The sequence below is a fragment of the Bos javanicus genome, chromosome 2 (assembly GCF_032452875.1).
Source record: "Bos javanicus breed banteng chromosome 2, ARS-OSU_banteng_1.0, whole genome shotgun sequence".
In the NCBI taxonomy this organism is placed as follows: Eukaryota; Metazoa; Chordata; class Mammalia; order Artiodactyla; family Bovidae; genus Bos; species Bos javanicus.
The window spans coordinates 118094278-118120024 of NC_083869.1; the positions used below are offsets into that span (position 1 = coordinate 118094278).

The 25747-nt window shown below is 42.1% G+C and overlaps 1 protein-coding gene, 1 long non-coding RNA gene and 1 other non-coding gene across 5 annotated transcripts in view; all 3 read left to right on the forward strand.

The window, feature by feature from the left end:
• Positions 1–25747, forward strand: part of FBXO36 (F-box protein 36) — a 107873-nt gene that overhangs the window by 909 nt on the left and 81217 nt on the right. The window lies entirely within an intron of this gene.
• On the forward strand, positions 115–11436 carry LOC133230282 (uncharacterized). The gene is made up of 2 exons (XR_009730807.1): positions 115–6270; positions 7848–11436. It is a non-coding gene; the product is annotated as an uncharacterized LOC133230282 (long non-coding RNA).
• Positions 2973–3076, forward strand: LOC133236018 (U6 spliceosomal RNA). Its single transcript, XR_009732702.1, has one exon. It is a non-coding gene; the product is annotated as a U6 spliceosomal RNA (small nuclear RNA).

Here is a 25747-nt window from a genome sequence, read left to right on the forward strand (position 1 = left end):
GAACTCGTTTCTGATTTTCTCGCCGAGTTTACTTAACATCTGTCACCGAGATATTCGTGCACCTTGCACTTTTCTTAGATGGTATTTCTGTAAAATGAAATTTAGAATTCTGTATAGCGTACTTATTTTGGTGCATGTATTGACGGTTTCATCAGTTTTTCCAAGAGCACTTCAATAAACTGACTTTTGTAGCTTCAAGAGCATCTTTTAAAAAAGGAATAATGTGTATTTTTTGTATCTAAGATTTCTAAATATTACATGCGTAATGTCAATATTACAAACGTGATAGCTTGTCGAACTTAAATTTTTCGTTAAACACTTCATAAGAAATGTTTGCACATTGAACTGGGATTTCCTAAAGGCTGAAATTTACTTGTTTTGTGCATTTATTTTAGGATTGACTATTTTCCATTTGCTTTAAAATGTATGAACCTAACAGTTCTTCACATTTAGCATGAATGATTGAACAGTATCATATGTATTCTGACTTCATTTCCTATTTTATCTACTTCAAGTAAGATAGAATGTTCTGATTTTCATTTTGCAGTCATTTCCGTAACTTGTCTTTAAAACTTGTTTTTGAATATTTCTTTTCCTGTTATACTCAGTGTTGTAAGCCTCAACAGACTAAATACTGTTTACCTTTTTTTTTTTTTTTTTTAGGAAATTACCATAGGAGTCCTCATGGTATTACTTTTCCCCAAGAATGGTTCTGTTGTTGGTGTTCTTCACACTTTACTCCCTGGTCTAACTTGGGCACATGCCTTCCTCCAACTTCTCTCGTGAAATTTTTCTTGGCCCACCCCCCAGTATTATTCTTTTTTTTTCTTTCTTTCTTTCTTTTTCTTTTTTTTTTTTTAACACATCAAAAACTCTTGTCTATTTCAGGCCCTATATTTTTTCTGTCTGTTGCTTGTGTATTAAATTCTTTTCAAGTTCTGATCCCTTTATTTTTTTAAAGCAGACTGAGTATATTCAAGTTCTGCCAGTGAGAATTAATCTCAAATCTGATTAATTCACTCTCTTGTTACAACTTGTTAAAAATAGTAAACCCCAAAAATAGTCTTTTCAGTCAAATGTCTTGAGAATATGTTATTTTCTAACCACATATAATTTTTCTAAGTTTCAACCCAGGAAACTAAACATCCAGTGAGAGATGACCTGACATAAATAAGTACTAAAAGACTAGAATTACAATGTGTTTTGTAAAATGGACTTTTTTCTGGAGTAACTTTTTAAAATTGATTCCTGTGCATTTCTTCTCTCACTTTCTTTCTGCCTTTGTTCCCCAAAATGATGTATATTATCCAAAATATGCTCCAGATTTAGATGGATACTTCTTTTACTGTGATTCCCTTTTTTATTCTTTTTCATTGCTTTTATTTTTGTTTGCTTTAAATCCAAATAGCTGCGCATTTGACATGGATTTAAAGACAGATAGATCTCTCATTAGAGCATCATACCATTGTCATAGTCCAAAATATATAAATATTATACATTAGTATTTCCTTTGTCTTCTTGCTTATACAGTGACATCAAGTACATGCTTGTAGAGACATTCCCAGTTAACAGCTTGATGCCATGATTTTTTTTTTTTCTTTCAAAAAAGGAACTTAGAGAATATAGCTTGAGGTTAATATAGCTTAATTCTCAAATCTGATCTTTTTAGTGATGATCCAAAGGCATAGAAAAATCAGTGTCCTGCTATCTAAATCCAAGATTTACCCAAGTATTCCTACTCTAGTTTTAGTAATATGTATTATATCGGGTTCTAATCCTTTGAAAACTAGCAGATTTATAGTTAGGGCCAGAAGGAATCTTGAATATAGTTCAGACCAGGGATATTTCACCTAGTTTCTAAGAAAGTCTTATGTTGTGTTTCTGAATGAAGATCCTTCCTTTATTTTAAATCAGCAACTTGTAATTTATTGTGGGGATGCAAAATATAAGAGGATTCCTGCCTTCAAAGAGTTTATCATTTCCTTCAACAAAAATTGAGCACCTTTTATATGCCAGGTACCTTTCTTGATTCAGAGAATCATCAGTGAACCAAAAAAAGTCCCTCTTCTCCTGAAGCGTATAGTCTAGTGGAAAGAATATAGGTAAGTGACTTGTTTTCTATAAACACTCTAATGCTTTAACTTTTGTTTTAAGTACAAAGGAGATTCTTGAGGAATTGCCAAGTTAATGAATAGCTCAAACATTTTAAAATCAATGAGTCCAGAGGAAGCAAAAATCACTTTAGACTATGAGGTGCAGGAGAGCACTATGACAAGTTTTTTGTCTTGAAATTCTATCTTATTTGTTCCCTTGAAATAGAAGTGTTGCTTCAGGTGGTCAGAACTAGTGACTTGGATTTAATGTGACAAATACTGGAAAACTGCTAGAAACACTAACCATGTGCTAAGTAGGTAAGAGTTGGCAGATATGGCCTGTTGCTCCTAAAAACACAGGTGCTTGCCCCAAGAGCACAAGTATATTATAGTCACTCCAGCAGATGAAAGAAGGCTGAAGAATTATAAAATAGATTAGTCTTATTTTATCTATCTCATTAAATCTGAGAACTCCCAAAAAGACACCTGAAGCTAATGTCATCTGGAAAAAAAAAAATCTGAAAACTTACTCCCCCAAAGTGGCAAATATTTTTGACATGCTTTAGAGCTGTAGCACTGATAAACTGAGAACTCCTGAGGTCCCATGCCAGTCTGTGATAGGAAGCTGTCATTTCAGTGACTTCTGAAAAAGGAATTAAAACTAGGCTTGGTGGCAGTTGTTTGAAAGAGACTTCACAACAAAGAATTGTGCTGCTGACGCTTCAATCCACTGACCAACTTGAGAGATTTAAAATTTAGTACAGTCTAATAAAACTGTCAATCCAAACACCCTTTGACCAGGCATATCCATATCTAGGATTTTATATCCAAAAATGTTTTCACATGTGTATAAGGATATGTGAGCAAGGATACCCACCAGTGCTCGCTTCAGCAGCATATATACTATCATTGGAAGAATACAGAGCTCAGCATGGCCCCTGCACAAGGATGACACGCAAATTCATGAAGCGTTCCGTTGTTTTTTTTTTTTGACAGAAAGCAATAAAATTTTGTAAAGCAATTATCCTTCAATAAAAAATAAATCACACCCCTCCCCCCAAAAAAAAACAAAGAATGTACACCAAAGTAAATACTTGTAAGAATATCTTTCCATAAACTACTATGCAATCTTGGGCCTTCCCAGACGGTCCAGTGGTTAAGACTCCACCCTTCTACTCAAGGGGCAGGGGCTCAATCCTTGGTCTGGGAACTAAGATTCCATATGGCACAAGGCACCCGCAAAACTAAAAAGATGAAAAATATTATGCAGTCTTTTGAAAAAGATGTGCTAAATCTCTTATTTTTTCAGTTGACCAAATAAAATCTTAAGCAAGGAAAGCAGGGTTAAACATCGTACGATCCCATTTTTAAAAAGAGCACCAATAGTTTTTATTTTGTTTTGAGTAAATGCTAGAGGGAAAAGCTAGAGAGATTCTCTCTCATGGATAGAATTATGGGTTGCTTTTGCTTTCTCCATTACATATTTCTGACAGATCTGCAGTTTTCCTACAGAAATATTTTTATAATCAGAGAAAAACAATAAAGGTTCAAAATGAAGACACAAAGAACCCTTACTCTGAGAAGTTGCCCTCTTCCGTGTATCGTCTTCCTCCTGTTTCACCAGTGCCGCCTTTGAGCCACCTCCCACAGTAAACCATGGGCCACATCAACAACTCTGTCACCAAGATCCTGCTGTGTTGTACTTGGGGTGGGGCTTCACACAGTGCAGAAGTAATGTTTATTCCAGAAATTCAGAGGAGGTGCAAGTTGGGTTAATGGTTGCTTGTAAAATTTTAAGGAGATCTTACTGAAACTCCTGGTCTTATGTTTTTGCTTTCAGGGTAAGCAATAATTACTTTTGAAAAACTAAGGGACAGCCCACCCATGTCTTGTTGGGTGTGTGATTGTACTAACGAGCTATAAAGAGACGTGGAGGGAATTCCCTCTCGGTCCACTGGTTAGGACTCGGTGCTTTCACTGCTGTGTCTGGATTCCATCCCTGGTCAGAGAAGTAACCTGACTAACTAAACTAACCTTCGATGCCCTGGCTGCGAGCATCGAAGCCTAAAAAAAAAAACGAGAGAGAGAGATGTGGAGAATACGGCAAAGATGGTTTACTGAAGAGATTTATTTGCCCTCCAGTAAAGCTTAAAGAGGGCTTCCCTGGTAGCTCAGACTGTAAAGAATCTGCCTGTAATGTGGGAGACCCGAGTTCGATCCCTGGATTGGGAAGCTCTCCTGGAGAAGGGAATGGCAACCCACTCCAGTATTCCTGCCTGGAGAATCCCATGGACAGAGGAGCCTGCTGGGCTCCAGTCCGTGGAGTCCACAAAGAGTCGGACATAACTGAGTTATTCACACTTTAAAGCTTAAAGAATGAAATTTCATAAGTAAATTGAAATCATATCAAATAGACATCCAGATTACACATTTTTGGGAACTTGAATGGGATGCACTCAGCTTGATATTATGTTGGTATTTTCCCAGGGGACTCAGGCACCCCTAAATCATGCTCTGCTATAGCCATGCCCCCCTCCACATAAGAGTCACATGAGTGGAGAAGATAAAGCAGAAGCAAGTAAACTTACCCCTTCCTTGGCCTTAGTGGAACTTGCCACTGATGGAACTTCACAGCCATGGTGCCTCCTCTACCCAGTGCCCACCAGCCACCACCAAAACGTTTCTACACAGAAAGAGCTGCTGCTCCTTTTCAAGTCCAAAGTACAGCGGAGTGCTTGCATTCACGTTTTCCTCCCCCCAATTGCTGAAGACCAGACTCACACTGCTCTTCTTCAGGTACCTGTCAAAGGCCCTCTTCCTCTGCCTGCAAAGATGAACTTTTCCCTTCTCCACTGCCTTTTAGGACTTTCCGCCCAGCCCTGCACAGGGCCCTCATCCAGGAATGTTTGGGTTTTCCCTCCCACTCCTCCTGACAGTAGCACCTGAGGTGAACATACCCTTCCCTGCCCTGCAGGTTCAGCCAGGTGTTCGTACCTCCCACATGATTCCTCTTCTCTTCCTCATATCTGAAACACCAGAGAAATGATCCCCAGCCCAGGACACTTCAGAATGGGCCCCACTCGAGTCGTGAAATTACTTTTAATCAGAAATGTAAATTCCTTTTCATTTTTTTAAGTGGCCTATGGCACTTGTCAGAGGAGAGGGATAAAATAATACCAACAAGGTGGTTAGAGTTTTTAAAATAACAATATTCAGTACTTTTATAACCTAGTCTTCAAATGGGCTCCTAAATGCTCACTTCAAAATTACACAAGAACTAGCCGGAGCTTCAGGATCGGCTTCTCCCAGGTAAATCGTTCATTCAGCATCTCTGAGTGCCTCCTCAACCTGGGCAGTTAATTTGGTCTCACCCTCCATTGACCAGGTTTGTCTCCTAATTATATGGGGCAGTAGAGCACTTAATTGGGAGTCACTGAGTCATGGATCCTTTTATTCCTTCTGGTAGCCTGCAAGCCCTCGACCTGGGGCATGACACTTAATTTGTCTCGGCCCCAGTTGCCTCATCAACATAATAAGGTTACTAGTCTAAGAGATCACTAAGGTTTATTCCATCTCTGAAATGCTGTTCCGTGTGAAAGTAGTGTTTGACCCTAGGAAAAAAGCACTAAAAAAAAAAAGTTTTTTTTCTTTAAATTAAGCATGCTTTGCAGATCTTGTATTAGTGGCTTTATGACCTGTTGTAAGTTTCACCTGCCTGAGGTTTCATGTCTTTATCTGTAAAAACGAGCAGTTCATCCCTGGGCTGCTTCACACATCATGGTGAGAACCAAAAAATGTCAAAAGCACTCCGGGCCAGGGTTTCTCAAAGAGAGGTCATGATCAAATAAGACTGGAAAATCCTGGGTTCAGCACAAATCTATTTGCTTTTCTTCTCCAGAATTTCTCAGAGGCTTTCAAATCCTGCTGTGCAACAGGATTTCTCCGAGAGGAAACAGCAGGGCGAGCTTTTCCTACAAGCACGTGACTCCCGAACCCCTTTTCCTCTGAGCGTCGCAGGATCTGAGGTTCTGTGGTTGCTCTTTGGAAAATGCCCAGTGGTAGGCCTGTTGTACAACACCAAAGACTGAAGAAATGTCTGTTGGGCATGTGTGTCGCCTTACCTTCTTCCAGTGCCAAGCCAACCTTCACTTTTCCGTGAAAATGATTGTTGTAACTGGTTAGTCATCTCAGGACTGTGTTACTTTATTTATTCTTCCCATCATCTTATGTTTCCACAGAAATAGCTACTGATGTCTTGATTGGGGTTGTAATGCCTGCGTAGGTTCCATTTGTGCTGAACAAACATCTTTGCAATGCCAAATTTTCAATCTGAAAACATAGTATTTCCTTCCTTTTAGAATTTTTTAGATATACTGAAGTTTGCTCAAAGATTTCTTACAGTGTAGAAATGTTACATATATCTTGTTAACATTCTAGGTGTTTGACTTTTTTTGAGTTAAACTCCTTTTTACAATTGGATTTCCTGTTGTTTTTTGCTCCTAGTAAATTTCCTTTCATCTAGTAACCTTGCTAACTCACTTACTAATTCTGGTAATTTGTGATTCTTTTTTCTTCCAGTTTTATTGAGATATATTTGACATACAGCACTGTATAAGTTTAAGGTGTACAACATAATGATTTAACTGACATACGTTACAAAATGACTCCCACAGCGAGTTTAGAGAATATCCATCTTCTCATATTGATACAACTTCCCTGGTGGCTCAGATGGTAAAGCGTCTGTCTACAATGCAGAAGACCTGGATTCAATCCCTGGTTCGGGAAGATCCCCTGGAGAAGGAAATGGCAATCCACTCCAATACTATTGCCTGGAAAATCCCATGGACAGAGGAGCCTGGTAGACTACAGTCCACGGGGTCGCAAAGAGTCGGACACAACTGAGCGACTTCACTTTCACTTTCATATTGATACAAAATAGAAAAGATTTCTTAGGAGAACTCTTAGTATTTACTCTTTTAAAACTTATATATATAACATATAACAGTTTTTAACAGATTAATCATGTTAATCAAGATAAATCAGTACTTATCTCAGACTGGAAATTTCTTCCTTTTGACCACCTTCATCCAGTTCCTCTTCCTCCAGTTCCCACTTCTAGTAACCACAAGTCTGATCTCTTTTCCTATTAAGTTTATTTGTTTGTTGAAGTTTAATTGACCTATAATACTCTGTTAATTCCTGATGCACGAAATAGTGATTCCATATTTCTATACAAGCTGATCATGATAAATCTAGTTACCATCTGTCACCATACAATGATATACATGATTATTAACTGTCTTCCCCACTCTGTACATTTCATGCCTGTAGCTCATTTATTTCACAACTGGAAATTTGGACCTCTTAATTTCTCTTATGTATTCCATTCATACTCCCACCTCCTTCCTCTCTGTCAACTCTTAATACCTCCTTGCTCTCTATCTATGACTCTGTTTTGTTATATTTAATTATTTTTCAGATTCCACATATAAGTGAAACCATACAGTATTTGTCTTTTTCTCACTTTTTCCACTTAGCATACTACTCTCTAGGTCCATTCGTGTCACAGATGCAATATTTCATTCTTACATGGCTGAGTAATACTCCATTAGACATATAGACCACATCTTCTTTATCTAGTTCATCTGATGATGGACACTTAGGTTGCTTCCATATTCTGGCTATTGTGAATAATGCTGCAGTGAACAAAGAAGTGCATATATCTTTTCAAATTAGTGTTCTTGTTTTCTTTAGAAAAATACTCAGGAGTGGAATTGCTAGATCAAAGACACTTGCTCCTTGGAAGAAAAGCTATGCCAAACCTAGACAGAATATTAAAAAGCAGAGACATTACTTTGCCTACAAACATGCATATAGTCAAAGCTATGGTTTTTCCTATAGTCATAAGTGAATGTGAGAGTTGGACCATAAAGAAAGCTGAGCGCTGAAGAACTGATGCTTTTGAACTGTGGTGTTGGAAAAGACTCTTGAGAGTCTTCTTGGACAGTAAGGAGATCCAACCAGTCCATCCTAAAGGAAATCAGTCCTGAATATTCTTTGGAAGGACTGATGCTGACGCTGAAGCTCCAATCCTTTGGCTACCTGATGCAAAGAACTGACCATTGGAAAAGACCCTGATGTTAGGAAAGATTGAAGTCCGGAGGAGAAGGGGATAACAGAGGATGAGGTGGTGGGGTGGCATCACTGACTCGATGGACATGAATTTGAGCAAGCTCCGGAGTTGGTGATGGACAGGGAGGCCTGGTGTGCTGCAGTCCGTGAGGTCACAAAGAGTCGGACATGACTGACCAAGTAAACTGAACTGATGGTAGTTCAGTCCATAAGAAAACCAACCCTGAATATTCATTGGAAGGACTGTTGCTGAAGCTGAAACTCCAGTACTTTGGCCACCCGATGCAAACAGTCAGCTCACTGGGAAAAGGCCCTGATGCTGGGAAAGATTAAAGGCAAAAGAAGAAGGGAGTGGCAGAGGATAAGATGGTTGGATGGTATCACCGACTCTAGATAAATCTTCACAAATTCCAGGAGGTGGTAGAAGACAGAAGAACCTGTCGTGCTACAGTCCATGAGGTCGCAAAGAGTTGGACTTAGCAATTGAACAACAAATGGTAGTTCTGTTTTTAATTTTTGAGGTACTTTCATCTGTTTTCCATAGTGGCTGCAATCATTTACATTCCCTTCAACAGTGTACAAGGGTTCCCTTTTCTCCACATCCTCACCAACACTTGTTATTTGTTGTGTTTTTGATAACCATTCTGACAAGTGTGAGGTGATATCCCACTGTAGTTTTGATTTGCATTTTCATGATGATCAGTGATGTTGAGTATGTCTACTGACCATCTACATGTCTTTGAGAAATTGTCTGTTTAGACCCTCTGCCCATTTTTTAAATCAGGTTACTTGTTTTTACTGTTGTTGAGTTGTATGAGTTCTTTGTATATTTTGGATATTGACCTCTGATCAGATGTAGTTTGCAAATATCTTCTCCCATTCAGTAGGCAGCCTTTTAGTTTTGTTGATAGATTCCTATGCAAATCCGTTTGACATAATCCTATTTGTTTATTTTTGGTTTTGTTTCCCTTGCCTGAGAAGATAGATCCAAAAAATAATTACCAAGACTCATATCAAAGAATGTGCTGCCTGAAAGAATCTATAATTCTTTTCCACTTTCTGACACATTCATGTCATCTGTGAATAATGACATGCATTTCTTCCTTTCTGATTGTCATGTCTTCTTTATCCTTTCCTTATTGCATTGGCTAAGACTTCCACTAAAACGCTGAAGAGAGATAATACCAGGCATTCTGGTCTTGTTCTGACTTTGGAGGAAGACTTTCAATATTTCACCATAAAGTATGTTGTTTGCTTTAAGTTTTTTAAAACTCAGATAAACTATGTTTCCTTTTATTTCAAGTTTGCCAAAAGTTTCTGTTTTGAATGGATAGTGAATTTTATTTTTAAAAAATCTTTTAGCTGTATAACTAAAATTTGCTGTTTTTCTCCAAATCTGTCTTCAGATCATTATCAGTTGTTTGCTTCCTGGCCGAGGCTCCTGTGCTCAACATTCCTAAGTAACACCTATTGCTTTCCCATGCAGCTGCCCCATTGTTCTTGTTCAGTAGCTGAGTGGTGTCCTACTCTTTGCAAACCCATTGACTTCAGCATGCCAGGCTCCTCTGTCCTTTGCTATCTCCAGGAGTTTGCACAAATTAATGTCCCTTGGGTCGGTGATGCTATCCAGCCATTTCATCCTCTGTGGCCCTCTTCTCCTGCCTTCAGTCTTTTCTAGCATCAGTATCTTTTCCAGTGAGTCAGTTCTTCACATCAGGTGGCCAAAGCATTGGTGCTTCAGCTTCAGCATAGTCCTTCCAATGAATATTCAATCTTTTGGATTGACTGGTTTGATCTCCTTGCAGTCCAAGGGACTCTCAAGAGTCCTTCGGCACCACAGTTCAAAAGCATCAACTCTTCGGGGCTCACCCTTCCTTATGGTCCAGTTCTCACATCCATACATGACTACTGGAAAAGCCATAGCTTTGTTGATCTTTGTCAGCAAAGTGATGTCTCTGCTTTTTAATATGCTGTCTAGGTTTGTCATAGCTTTTCTTCCAAGGAGCAAGTGTCTTTTGCTGTGTACTTGGCCCCAGTCACCCAGGGGACTTCTGTTGGTCACCCCACATCCAAATCCTGTTCTCTTCTTTAAGTCTCATCTGAAATGTCCACTTGACATTTCAAATCAGTGGGGAAATGGAGAACCATTCTATAATTATCATGACAATTGGCTATCAAATTTGTCACAGAATAGAAACGGTTAACTAAATCCCTATCACCCATTAAAAAATCTGTACTCCTGCACTATATATTTAAAATTTTTATATGGATTTTAAAACTTAGTGCTATGCACACAAACATACACTATGAAAGTTCCATGCAAAAATAAGACTGGATAACGTTTTCATTTGGAGGTAGAGTCTGAACATTCTGAACAGCATTCTGAACCTGAAAGCCATAATGGAAAAGAATGGCAAATCAAGTACGTGTGAAATAAAATTTTTTCTTCATGAATGATACTTCAAATTAATGCCTATGGAAATGATACTTCAAATTGCCTATGGAAAGTGTTGGCCACATATTTACCAGGCAAAGGGTTAGTATATCCTGTGTCCAAAGATTTTCAACCCGACAAATTAATAAGAAAAACAGCCTTATGGAGAAATGGGGGCTATGGACAGTCACCTGAAGAAATACCACATGACTAATAAGCATATGAAAAGATGCTTACTAGTAACCTTACTGAGTGATCAAGAAGTTTGAAAACCAACAGATTCAGATTTTTCCACTGGCAAAAACAAACCATCAGGTTGTCAAGGCTGTAAGAGGTGGCTTCACTGAGTGCCATCAGCTCCAGGACCGGGCCAACAGTACCAGAATGGAGCACCTTCCCCCCCAGAATCTTGCCATCTACAGGGAGGCAGACCAACTACAGAATGTGATCTGTACAGCACAGAGGTGATCTCTCTAGTGAGGAGAGCCTTGCAGGGAATCCGGAGTAGTTGGCAGTGATCAGGGAAGACTTCAGGAGAACTAGACATGTGGCACTAGTAGTAAAGAATCTGCCTGTCAATGCAGGAGATACAGGAGACTTGGCTTGGATCCCCGGGAAGATCCCCTGGAGTAGGAAATGGCAACCCACTCCAGTCTTCTTGCCTGGAGAATCCCATAGACAGAGGAGCCTGACGGGCTACAGTCCATGTGCCTCAAAGAGTTGAACACAACTGAGTGACTGAGCACAGATGTGAGCTGAGACCAAGACGAGGTGGGGACAGTCCTGTGGGCCCAGGATGCAAGAGCACAGAGCCTGTCCCCAGGATGGGTGGTGGTCATGCCCTCTTGTAGGCTGTAAAGCTGGCTGGGACCACCGCGAAGCAGCCAAGGAATAGATCAGGAAGTGCCTGGTAAATCTTGAAATAAGACTTGATTCAGCTAGTCAGTGGTTTTCACATTACCTTTTGGTTTTGCAAATAAATGCACTTGGGAGGCTCCACAAGCATTTTATTCCAGTCTCCTCTTTAGGAATATTTTTTGCTAGTTTAAAGCTTGTAAAACCAAAGAAATACTTACACCCTCAAATATTTTGTATACCAAGTTTTATCACCTTAACTGTGCTTCCAAAAGCTAGATGAACATGTTTTGGTGCAGACCACAGAGGAAAGCATCTGTCACTGCTGTAAATACAGTAGAGACTCTTACAAATGTGTCATTGTTTGGGAAGGTGGAGCTCTGACCAACTCTCTGGAGTCCTGCCCATACAAAGCAGGTATAATCAGAGCAGAGTTAGCCTGAAAATCAGGAGAGGCTAAGGAGCACCAGCTCTGCACAGAATCGTCAGACACTGAGAGTTCATAAAAACGCACGAGCCAACTTATTGTAGAGTTTCAACACACAGTAAGTGGTTTTCAGTGCTTTTTGTCTGAATTTGGCATTTGTGATGAGGCAAGAATTTAGTAGATAGTTGTTAATCCCATTCAACTCTGAAACAGAAGACTTTTTAAAAATTTTTTTGACGTGGACCATTTTTAAAGTCTTTATTGAATTTGTTACCGTATTGCTTCTGTTGTTTTTTTATGTGCTGGTGTTTTGACCATGAGGCATGTAGGATCTTAGCTCTCCCAGCAGGACTTAAACTCACATCACCTGCATTGGAAGGGGAAGTCTTAACCACTGGACCACCGGGGAGGTCCCTGAAACAGAAGTCTTAACTATTCCCACACTTCTGGATTTCCTGGATCCTTTGAATTGAAGAGCACTTATTCTAAAATCAGCCATGTGAATTTTTTTTTTTTAATGTGATTTCAATTCATTCAACAAATATTTGAGTGCCTCCTGTCCACCAGGTGCTACTGGGCACCGTGCCAAGCACAAAGTATACAATAGAGTGCAAAAGTTCATGTTCTCGGTCCTCATGGAGCTAGATGCTAATGAAATAAACCTTCAAGCCAAATTAAGATGTCAACCAAACAAGATGTCAGCCCTGGTAAGTGCTGTCAAGGGGAGATACCCACGTGCCTGAGGATGTGGCCTGGTCAGGGAGGTCATGGGAGGTGCTCCGGAGGAAGTAAAGCTTGAGCTTTGGTCATGAAGATGGGTGAATGGAAAGAGGAGGGCAGGGAGCAGGTGGCTGGGCCATGCCAGCTTCCAGCTTTGTCCTGATACGGAGAGAACCAGAGCCCTTGATTTTGAAGAGGATGAAGTGGCATACCCTATCCTAGTGATTGCAGGGCACACCTCTTTTTTTGCATCTTCATATCTCCAGAATCAAAGTGTAATTAGCAGTTTTTTCTTTCTGAGCTAGACATAAAATAATGATACATACAACTAGAGTTGATGAAGTATGGTGATCAGGTTTTGCATTTTTAAGAGATTACCCTGGATGTAATGTGGAGAACAGATAAGATTATCTGCATGGATCAGGGTTTTCTTTATATTACAGTAAAATGCAGAAACCTGCTCCTGCTGCTGAGTAACGGTAATTTCACTTTCACCTATACCTCACTGTCTAATTTCAAAGTTCTCCTTTTATCAGAAGAGTTTGTTCTCATTATTAATCTGAAATTATCATAGATCTACATAAAAAAACTCCTTTTATTCAATAGATAAATTTAAATTGACAAACATAAAAATCTGTACAGAATGTCCCTTAATAAAAGGGTTTGGGGGGCTTCCCTGGTGGTGCAGTGGTTAAGACCCTGCACTTCCAATGCAGAGGGCATGGGTTCGATCCCTGGTCAGGAAACTAAGATCCCACTTGCCCCCACAGCCAAAAGATAAAGGACAGGGAAGGGGAGTTCTGCTATGGAAAACTATGGTAACTATACTGTTCTAGGTAATAGGGATCCCTTGAGGATTTTTGCAGAGAAGAAATCAAAACTGCCGACAAAACTCTTAACTCTGGCTACAGCAAAAAGAAGTCCTGAGGGAGAGGGAGGAAACCTCATGGGAATGAAAGGAAGGAAGTGGGTGATCAAACTCTTAAAACTCTTGAAACTCCCATTTTCTAGAAGAAGAAGGAAAATGGAGATAAAACTTTTATAACCATCTATAGGACTTTGTGAAGTAAGATATACAAATGATTGACATGATTCCCTTCCCTTCCTTTATCCTAGTAAGCTCCTTTAGTTCCAAGATAAGTCTTTTCTCTTCTGTAAAACCATTTTGTCTCTTTGTTGTTTTTTTTTTTTTTTTAAGGAAGAGATTAGCATTCAAAAGTAAAAAACTGTATACACATTCAGACCCTTTCACACTGCCCTCTGTTTCAGCGGCCGCCCCCAGCCCCTCAGTGACTGGTGCTCCAAGTAAGACACTCTGAAGAACCGAAGAGACAGTTGGATACATTTTTAGTGCTTTAGTATTTTGCTTACTCTTTCAGATTTATTTTTCCCAGTTGGTAGACTTTAAGCAGTGACTAAAGGATCTTAAGTGAAATATAAATTACTCCTCAACATTACCTTTGAATACTGGATTACTTTGTTTTGTTGGTTGTTTCTTGGAGGGAGGTTAGTAACACCAAGCTCCCTCTATTAAAGACACAGCAAACACATCCTCATCATAGTACCCACTGCAGTGTCATATGCCTTTCACATGAGGATTGTGCATTTGAGAGTAATTCTCCCAAAATAGTTAGGTGTGTGTCTGATTTGTGGAGAAATTGGCCATAAAGCCCATGTAGCTATTGGTTATGGATTGAATTATGTTTTCCCCAAAAAAGATACTTTGAGGTCTTAACCCTATTATCTCAAATGGTGACCTTATGTAGAGATTGCAGATGTTACTAGTTAAGTAGGGCAGACCCCAAAGCAGTGTGACCACTGCCTTTATAAAAAGAAGGCAGTGTCATAACCAGGGCAGAACTGGAGTCATGCCTCAAGGAATGCTGAAGGTTGTCAGCAAACCACAGAAGCCAGGAAGAGGTTTCCTCTATAGGCTGCATAAGGGAGCATGGCCCTGCCAATGCTCTGGTTTCAGACTTCTAACCTCCAGAACTGTGAGACAATACATTTCTGTTATTTTAAGCCAGCCAGCTTGTAGCAATTTGTTAACAGCAGTCCTCAGAAACCAACATAGTATATGAGGATATTCATGGCCACTTACTCAACTCACCTGAAATAGGGCAGTGGAAAAATATAGTTGTATGGATCCATCAGGCATTGCATGCCTCATCTTAAGTTGCCATCTGCCGCGTGCGGTCCCCCATCCCTCCCTTTGTCACAGTTAATTGGACCAAGGTGGAACCTGTCTTTGGGCCTGTGGCTCCCTTGGCTAACCAGCAGCCATATGACTTGTGTGTGGCCTGGTGTGGAAAAGATTTGAACTAAGAGGCTCAAGGGGATATGATCAGTTAGCTGTAGGGAAGTGAAATAGAAAGGTAAAGAGGAAGCTCGAAAAGGCCACTCTTAACTGTAAGCTACTGGCCAAGAGAGGAGCGGAAAAAAAGACACCCAGAGCAGAAGAGAAAGGACCGTGGGGGTGGGGGGGTGGCACAAAGTAGGGGGCATGGAGCTCAGCTTTGGTGAGTTGGCAGCTTGCCTCTCTACACTCATCCTCACTTTTTAATGAAGAGCTCAACTTTGGGAGTTCTCTGATGGCCTAGTGGTTAGGATTCCAGGCTTTCACTCCCGTAGCCAGGGTTCAATCCAGAAAAAAAAAAAAAACAAACTTTTAGTTGGGCTTAAAGTTGCCTGTCCAGTAGAGTACGTGACCCACCATCCTGGAAATTGAGTTGTTGTTGTTCAGTCACTCAGTCACGTCCAACTCTTTGTGACCCCACAGACTGCAGCACGCCAGGCTTCCCTATCCTTCACCACCTCCCAGAGCTTGCTCAAACTCACATCCATTGAGTCGGTGATGCCGTCCAACCATCTTGTCTTCTGTCGTCCCCTTCTCTTCCCGCCTTCAGTCTTTCCCACCATCAGGGTCTTTTCCAGTGAGTCAGCTCTTCACATCAGTTGGCAAAAGTATTGGAGCTTCAGCTTCAGCATCAGTCCTTCCAATGAATATTCAAGGTTGGTTTCCTTTAGGATTGACTGGTCTGATCTTGCAGTCCAAGGGACTCTCAAGAGTCTAGGTATGACCTTGAAACTAAGTATTCAGGACTTAGTGTCGGGCAGGAAGAGGGCATGGCCTTTCCATATGGCTGCTGAGAATGAAAGCCAGGGCCAGGGATAGGTGGACAGGGAAGTCAGCTCAGCCCCTGTCTCACCTGGCACAGCAGCCAGGCTTCCCAGAGCACAGGAAATAGCGCTCTCTGCCACTCCACCATTGCCACATGGTGTCCCTTTGTGTCTCTTCCTTCTTGTGTCTCTTCTCTGCATGCAAGTGTCAGTCAGGTCCTTTGGAGTCCTCCTCTCACAGAAGGCCCTCAGTCTTCATCATGAGGAAGCCTCAGGAGATAATGACAGGCTTCTTGGCAGTTCAGTCTTCAGAGCCTTGAGGACCCACAAGAGGCCAGGAGGGGAGGGTGTGCAGCTCTAGGCTGGCCTCCCTCCGCAGCAGCAGTCAGTCTGGTCTCCCCTGCTCCTCTCCACGGGGCCTTGGCTGCTGCTAATTCCTCTCTGTCCCTGGGCCTCCGTGTCCTGCTTGATGCTGCCCCTGCCAGGTGACCAGTGCTGGGCCTCAAGTTTGCTTCCTCCAAAGGGAGGACCTCATGTTTTCTTTCAGCCGCTGGTCCCTGTTGGGGAGCTTTTTTCCATTAGACCTCCCCACTGGCCAGACAATCCTGTGTATTGCTCATCCTTGGGTCAGGTGTTGAGTTGACCCTTTTGCCACCAGCATCTGTCTTCCTTCTTGTAGTAACGGTACCCAGATTTTCCTCCGAACCACGCTTCCCTCCCCCTCACTGCATGTGATTTGAATAGCTGGATGCCACATTGTCAATGGCCAGGTGATATGGAGAACCCAGTCCCAGCCAATTAGATGCTTAGACTGTTGAGAAAGGAGCGTTCCCTTCACCTCTGCTGGGAGCTGTAATGATGTCAGCCAGGGCGACGGGGGAAGAAGCAGCCAGGAGGTAAAAGGCAGAGCAGGTATTTGTGGTAGGGTTTGCAGCTCCTGGAGCCTGCTGGTCCCACTGCTGTATAAGCCAGTGAGGTTCTCTTTTTCCCTCAAACCAGTTTGAGAGGATTTTCCACCACCTCAAACTGAAAACGTTCTGACTGGTCCAGGTCAGATGGCCCCTTCAGTCCAGTTGGGAGTGGCTGGGATGGCCAGCCAGGCGTCATCTGTATAGCAAAGTGTCCTAGGGGAAGGACAGCCTCGGAGACAGGAGGCTGGGTGAGATGGGCATTTTGAAGTTCAGCATCTCCAGTGTGAATAAGAGCCTGCAAGGCAAGATCAGGTGGCTATTGTTGTGAGACAAAAGTTAAATTAAAAAAAAGTAGCTGTGAAAAGCAGGTGAGCAGATACGTGAAGCCTTCAGGAGCCCTGGCCCATTGGTAACTTAGCTGGCACACTGTGGCTCTGTATGCGAACCTAGACCAGCTGTCTAGTGGATGGCTCCCAAGATCTGGTCATAAAAACTGCCTGAGTTTATGGGTTGAATAAAGGGGCCCGATGCTGAGTAGTGTGTGTTTGCTGAATTAAGTTCCTCCCACCCTTCTCTCTCAAAAACTACCTCTCCCAGATACTCCCCACTAGAAATCAGCTATGTTTGAGAAATCATAGTTCAATTGAAATTAAAGCAAGCAAACAAAGGAGATAATTGTGTAGATGTTCTAGGCAAGTTTACATTTCACATTAAAACACTTGCATTTATTTAACAGTTACATTCCAGCTGTTTTATAAATATTATTATAGTATTCCAACTAGAAAAACTAGAAAAATCACTCCTTAAAACACGATTGACTTGCTTAAAGCAAACAAATAGAATTCTTTTATTAGTACCTAAAAATCCTAGATTTTGTTACCATTTTAAATATAAAAGAAAAGCTTAATTTCTGATGAAAGCTCACAAAACTCATCTAAGTGTTAGAAAATGACGAGCTTAGTTAGACTGATTCAGAAGAGAAACTTTATGAAGGTTTAGGGATTTATGAGCTAGTTTGAACTAGGTCTAGACAGCTAAAGATCATTGTTTTTTTTAGAAACAGTTTTGGCAAAGCCGTAAATCCAGTGGAGGGGAATGGTGGGAATTATTGAGATGGGGCCCAGGGGAGGCAGGAAACAGCAGTGTGGTCAAGGAGAGTCTGTAAACAGTAACCAGTTTTAGTAGTCTGACGTAGTAGTTAAACATATGGATTCTGTAAGCCGGCTCCACCATTCTCTAGTGATTGGGCTACAGGCAAGTTACTACCCTTTGCCTCAGTTTGTTCAACTGAAAAATGGGTCTATTAATGATATCGCAGAGGCTATGAGAAACAAGCTCTGCAAGAAACAAGAAAACAAGCTCTTGTCAACTGCAAGAGCCCAGGACAAGGCCTGGCACATTTTAAGTGTGCTATATATTTAGTAGTGCTCAATCATTCAGTTGTGTCTGACTCTTTGAGGCCCCATGGACTGTTACCTGCCAGGCTCCTCTGTCCATGGGGATTCTCCAGGTAAGAATAATGGACTGGGTTGCCACTTCCTACTCAAGGGATCTTTCCAACCCAGGGATCAAACCCAAGTCTCCTGCATTGGCGGGTGGATTCTTTACCACTAGCACCACCTGGGAAGCCTGTATTTAGCAGTAGTAGTAACCAGTGGGTTGTTTTTTGTTTTTTTTTTTTTAATATTTATTTTTTTGACTGTGTTGTATCTTAGTTATGTGTGTCAGATGCGATCTTTTGTTCTGTGCACGGACTCAGTAGTTGGGGCTCGTGGGCTTAGTTGCTCCTTGGCAGATGGGATCTTAGTTCCCTGACCAGGGATCGAACCTGCATCCCCTGCATGGCAATCTAGACTCTTAACCCCTGGACCACCAGGGAAGTCCCAGTAATGAGGTTTTTGATTGGAAATGGAGAGATTTAGTAGTAGAACAGTACTCATTCCTTTAAATAAATAATGCAACCCTTGCATGGAATTCTAAATTTATTGAGCTACTGATACTCAGTTATACAGTATTGCACCACTTCAGTTAAGGCTTTTAGTTTGCATTTGGCTCATAAGTAGTTGTAACCTTAGGTTGGTCAATTTAAATACCATGATTCCCTGTTGGATAGACGCACAGTCTATACACCCAAACGTTAATGCATACAAAGCAAGGAGGCATTGTTAAATAAAACAACAATAGTTACTGCAACTTAGACTCTGTGACCAATTACACATGATTAAAATTACTTCCCTCATTCATATCCACAGTACTCATCCCCCATCTAACATCTCAACTAAAATGTTACACTTTCAGAGACTTCCCTGGAGGTCCAGTGGTTGAGAATCCACCTTACAATGCAGGGTACTCAGGTTCAATCCCTGATTAGGGAACTAAGATCCCATGTGCCACAGAGCTACTGAGCCCACGCACCACAAATAGAGAATCTGTGCACCTCAACAAAAGACCCTGCACAATGCAACGAAGATCTCTCATGCCTCAAGGAAGACCCGACATAGCCAAATAAATCAATGTTTAAAGAAGAAAATTACACATGTGAAACCAAGGCAAAAATACTAAACCTGTGCGTTTGCTATTGCACACGCACTATGCATAAGCAAGCAGGGGGTTCACGGTGAGAATCTGTAGCTGTAGGAGCTTTAGAAAAGGATTTACAAAAATTGTGTTTATAGTTGTGTGTGCAGTGGGGGGTCTACAACAAAAAGTATATTTTCAAACAATTTTTTTAATATTTATTTTTGACTGATGATTGCTGTACAATATTGGTTTGATTTCTGTGATACATCAATAAGAACTAACCATAGGTTAGTCCTATGTACAAACAATTTTTTAATGATTTCACTCATTACTTTTTAAGTCAGTTAAATGTATACTTAAAAAAAAAAATCTCAGTGAGGAACACATGGCATCTGACAGGGCTAAAGCCTCCTTTCAGAATTCATCACCTTGTGCCTCAAAATCAGGTTCCCTTCCAGACGGTTTAGCATTTTTCTAGGCTCCAGTCTGGCTTCTCCCTCCTTGAATTTACCCTCTTCCTTCCTTTATGTCCAGCTGGACAGTTGGAAGTGGAATCCTGTCCTTCCTCCCTTTGCACTCTGGTGTTCATCCCTGTCTCCCTCTCCACCCCCGCCATCGCTCTTTCAGACCCTCCACATGGTGCGACTACTTTGCCCTTAATTTTTCAAATATTGAGGGGAAAAGGCCGTTGATCCTCATTATTCACAGACTCCACATCTGTGGATGTGTCTGCTCCCTTGGAAAATAACCATCACCACCGCCCCCCCACCGTCAGTATGTTCTGGATACTTTCCCAGTCACCCCCAGGGCTTACACAGAGCAAGGATCCATATCGAGGTCCACCTGGATCGAGTCCGCCGGTGGGTTCCCAGCTGACACTAGTCAAGGTGATGCTCTGCCTCCTTGTTTCAGCTCATTCTGTCAACAAGCATCCTTCTCACGGCCTATTTAGTGCCATATTTTCCTCTTTTGTGTGCTGCTTGGTGATTTTGCTCTTTAAAATGGCCAAATATAGTGCTGGAGAGCTCTTCGGTTTTCCTAAGCACGAGAAGACTGTGGCGTGCCTCACAGAGAAAATATGAGTCAGATAAACTCCATTCAGGCCTGAGTTGGCTGTAACCCCAGGGTTAATGAACCAACACCATATATTAAATAAAGTGTCTTTAAGAAAAACACACACGAAACAAGGTTATGTATTGATCAGGGAAAAAGGGGACCAGAGGCTCTAAGTGCCGGCCTCTGTGATTCCTCTAGGACAGAGATTCGGGATCCCCTCACTCAGAGTTGCAGGTGACTTAATGGTGTTCATTGGAAGGACTGATGCTGAAGCTGAAACTCCAATATTTTGGCCACCTGATGTGAAGAGCTGACTCATTTGAAAAGACCCTGATGTTGGGAAAGATTGAGGGCAGGAGGAGAAGGGGACGACAGAGGATGAGATGGCTGGATGGCATCACCGACTCAATGGACATGAGTTTGGGTAAACTCTAGGAGTTGGTGATGGACAGGAAGGCCTGGTGTGCTGCGGTTCATGGGGTCACAAAGAGTCGGACACAACTGAGCGACTGAACTGAACTGATGGAACCTAAATAACTGAGCGACAAGAACCAGCTGAGCATACACGTACACACATGCACCTGAGCTTTTCAGAATATGTGGTGCCTACATTTCACCTACAAGATATTGATCTACACAATCTGGCCCCATTTCTTTTTCTTTCTTTTTTTAGTTGTGGCATGTGGGATCTAGTTCCCTGACCAGGGATCAAACCTGGGCCCCCTGCTTTGGGACCATGGAGTCTTAGCCACTGGACTACCAGGGGAGTCCCTGGCCCCATCTCTTAATTTGGCTCCTAATACTCTTTGCCACAAGGTCTCTGTTCCAACAAAATTGGCAGATATTTTTCTGCTCCGAACTCATTTCAGCCACTGCCCCTCCCCACTCTTTCTACCTCATCTCCTTTGAGGGGATCTACTGGGGTTCGGTCACAAGGACAGGCACATGACCTAGCCCAGGCCAACCATTAACCCACCTGCCTCCAGGATGGGTGTGGGGAGTGACACCAACCAGACAAATACAATCATCCCCTGGGATTTTTCATCCTCAGAGTTATTTTGCTTTGGTAATTTAGTCACTAAGTCATGTCCAACTTTTGTGACTCTGTGGACTATAGCCTGCTGGTCTTCTCCATCCATGGAATTCTCCAAGCAAGAATACTAGAGTGGGTTGCCATTTCCTTCTCCAGGGGATCTTCCTGACCCAGGAATTGAACCTGGGTCTCCTGCAGGGCAGGCAGATTCTTTACCAACTGAGCTACAAGGGAAGCTTTGAAAATCCTCAAACTGGGTGACATAGGCTTGGACTTCCTAGCTGCCAGGCTCCCCTCTGCATGAGGGAAATGCACCTGTGGTGGAAACTCACGAAGCCAACAGCAGAGAGGAGCAGAAAACAGGAGAGAGCAAGCCACTGATCTGATGCTGTCATTTTGAACACCACTGTCTTTCCAGGTTACACGAGCCAGCGCAATTGCCTTCTTACTTAAACTACTCAGGATTGAATTTCTGTCTCTTAAGACCAGCAGTCATGAATAATACACCCAGACCTTTCTAATCTACTTGGAATGGCATTGCTCAAAGCCACACATTTCTGTCTAACTTGGATTTATTTCTCCCTAACTTGGATTTATTTATTTGCAAAAGTTAGTATACCTGGATTTCCTTCTGTGTATCTTCTCGAGACTGTTGTTGTCTGGAAAGACCTACTGTATAGCACAGGGAACTCTATTCAATGCTATGTGGCAGCCTGGAAGGGAGGGGTGTTTGAGGAAGAATGGATACATGTATATGTATGGCTGAGTCCCTTTGCTGTTTACCTGAAGCTATCATAACACTGTTAATCAGCTATACTCCAATATAAGATAAATTTTTTAAATTATAAAAAATTTTTTTAAGGCTTTTGTTGTTTGGGATAGACAGTAAAAGAGAAAACTGGGAATTGAGAAGATGAAAAGGAAATAAAACAGGAATAGAAATATTGCAGCACACCCCTAAGGGAAAGTAGAGAAGCAGAGGCAGGTAACCAGGACCTTAGAACTTAACTGAGCCAGGTGGGTGCAGTCATGTGTCAGCATTCTGTTCTGTCTAAGGTGTCTGTGAGCTAAGCCCCTGCAACCTTTATGGGGGTCCTAGGTCCGTCTAGTCAAAGCTATGGTTTTTCCAGTAGTCATGTATGGATGTGAGAGTTGAACTGTAAGGAAAGCTGAATGCCGAAGAATCAATGCTTTTGAACTGTGGTGTTGGAAAAGACTCATGAGAGTCCCCTGGACTGCAAGGAGATCCAACCAGTAAATTCTAAAGGAAATCAGTCCTGAATATTCATTGTAAGGGATTGATGCTGAGGCTGAAACTCCAATACTTTGGCCACCTGATGCGAAGAACTGACTCATTGGAAAAGACCCAGATGCTGGAAAAGATGGAAGGCAGGAGGAGAAGTGGATGACAGAGGATGAGATGGTTGGATGGCATCACGAACTCGATGGCCATGAGTTTGAACAAGCTCTGGGAGTTGGTGATGGACAGGGAAGCCTAGCATGCTGCAGTCCATGGGGTCGCAAAGAGTCGGACCTGACTGAGCGACTGAACTGAACTGATCCTCAGGTAAGGGCTTCCCTGGTGGCTCAGTGGTTTAAAAAAAAAAAAATCTGCCTGCTAAAACAGGAGACATGGGTTTGAAGCCTGGGTTGGGAAGATCGCCTGGATTTGGAAATGGCACCCCAATCCAGTATACTTGCCTGGGAAATCCCATAGATAGAAGGAGCCTGGCATGCTACAGTCCATGTGGTCACAAAGAATCAGACATGACTTAGCAACTGAACAGCAGCAACAGCAAATCCTCAGGTAAACATCTCTTTAACTCACCCAGCGTCACCTCTGTCTTTCAGTCTTTGCTTATAATACGCCTCCACCTGGAACACCCTTTCCCCCACGTTTGCTTAGTTATCCATCCTGTTCTCAGATCTACCTTCATCTCTGCCCAGAATCCCCTTAACCTGGCCTTTTTCAGGGGGTAAGTTTGAGGACAGAGCTTGAGAAATAATGGATCAAATATAGGTTACCCCCAAATTTTCCATTTTAAACATCCATGTGACCCTGGATAGTGGCAGTGAGCAGCATGGAGTCATCAAAGCAAAAATAAACATTTGAATAAGCAATAAAACACTGAAGAAACTATCTCTTGACCTGGTCACCAAAAAGGCAACATCCATTTCTTAGCATCTCATTGAGATTGATGGTGGAAAGAAAATTTCTAACAAACAAGAGACAGCAAGTGGGAATTAGCCTTTATGAACGTAAGCTGTATTGATTCTAGGCTGTGAGAACCTAAGTCTACATTCAGCTCACACATGGCCATGAATCTAGCTCTTAGCACAATGCTGAGTACATGGTGGGGATTCAGTAAATATTTATTGGATTAAGAGATATTAATCCTATTTGCTAGAATATTTTAGGAACAAGCACAGAACACATAAATGGCACAAAGAAAGGAATTGGCCCTTATGGTAGGAAGTCACATCATAGGAAGGGTTTCTTCAAGATGTGACTCTGGGATTTGGATTTTTAAAAAGGGGAACAGATCTTTTCGAGGGAAAGAATTCTAGGCAGGAGGATTGCATTTTAGCAAAGCCACCGAATTGTGATACTACAGTTTGAAACTGCAAGTGATGTGTTGAAATGTGAAGTGTAGTCAGGGGTTTAGCATGAAATGATGCTGAAGGTCGCTATCTCAGAGCCCTTGTATGCCACACCAAGGATTTCAGTCACAATTTAAAAGTCGCATGCATATTGGCATTCTTCATATACCCATGACTGAAGACTGATCCAGGGATGCTCATCCTCTTCAACTGAGCACATGGAGCAGTGAGGGAGGAAGGGGACCCCACGCCAGATCAGCCAAATCAGATCAGGGGGCTTCCCTGATAGCTCAGTGTTTAAGAATCCGTCTGCCAATGTGGGAGACTTGAGTTCGATCCCTGGGTTGGGAAGATTTCCCTGGAGAAGGAAATGGCCACCCACTGCAGTATTCTTGCCTGGATAATCCCTGGATAGAGGAGCCTGTGGGGTATAGTCCATGGCATTGCAAAAGAGTCGGACACTTAGCAACTCAACAACCACCACAATGAGAGGCCTTTGGCTGCCATGTTGGATGTAGCCTGATTTAAGGGTAGAGCTAGAGAGGCCTCAAGAGACTTTGTCTTGATCCTCAAGAGCACAGTGGAGCTGAAGGGAATGTCAAGGGTTGTTCAGGAAGTTGAAATTAATAGAATTTGATCCTGCAGTCAGTGTTCTGTGATGGCAGAGAGGTAAGAGCCTAGAATGACCCAACTAGTGCCACCAAAATAAGAGTGGGGGAATAGGTAGGTTTGTAAGAGAAGGTGATGAGATTCAAATTTTTTATAGTTGATTGCAAGATGCTGTTGGATTACCCAGTAAGCAACTGGTGAATTTAGAAGGACTTTGGAGATTAGAAGTGCAGATACAAATTTTTGAGTCAGGGACATTTACAGCTGTGGATGAGATTACTAGGAGGGAGGGAAGGGCGAAGTCAGCTAAGGGCAGAGATTTAACCCTGAAGCACAATTCAAGGCAGAAGAATGCCCCTGTCCCCACATTTGCATCTTCTTACTTTGGGGAGGAGAAGTGTACATCACCGATACTAGTGGCATAAACTACACAGTTCATTTGAGGATGGGTTAAACCGTTTTCCTTTTAAGTAATGAAATGCCTTTGCAGTGGAAATGGTCTGATAGAACAATGTTGATAAAGGCGGGGGAAATGGCTCCTCTTGGGTGATGTTGACAAGAGTGTAAATTAGTATATCCTTCCTATGGCAGAAACCATTTATTGTCCCTAGTATCTATTTTCCAGAGAAGGCAATGGCAACCCACTCCAGTTCTCTTGCCTGGAAAATCCCATGGACGGAGGAGCCTGGTGGGCTGAAGTCCATGGGGTCTCGAAGAGTCTGACACGACTGAGCGATTTCACTTTCACTTTTCACTTTCATGCATTGGAGAAGGAAATGGCAACCTACTCCAGTGTTCTTGCCTGGAGAATCCCAAGGACGGCAGAGCCTGGCGGGCTGCCATCTATGGGGTTGCACAGAGTCATACTGAAGCGACTTAGCAGCAGTATCTATTTTCCCCTGTTCTTAGTAAAAAAAATTACTTGATTTTTAGCTGAACATATGAACATAGGGAGAAAAAAAGACTACATTTCCCAGTCTTCTCTGCAGCTAGATGTAGCCACGTGACCAAATTCTGGCTGGTGGGATGTTGGGAGAAGTGGTGGGTTGTGACTTCACAAGTGTCCTTAGAAGTTGTATCCTTTTGTGTCCCTTCCTCCTTCCTGCTACCTGAAATACAGATGCAATGACTGGGACCTGAGCAGCCATCCTGTGCCATGTAGAAAAGTCAGGTTCTAAAGATGATCAGTCACTCAGTCGTGTCCGACTCTTTGTGACCCCATGAATCGCAGCATGC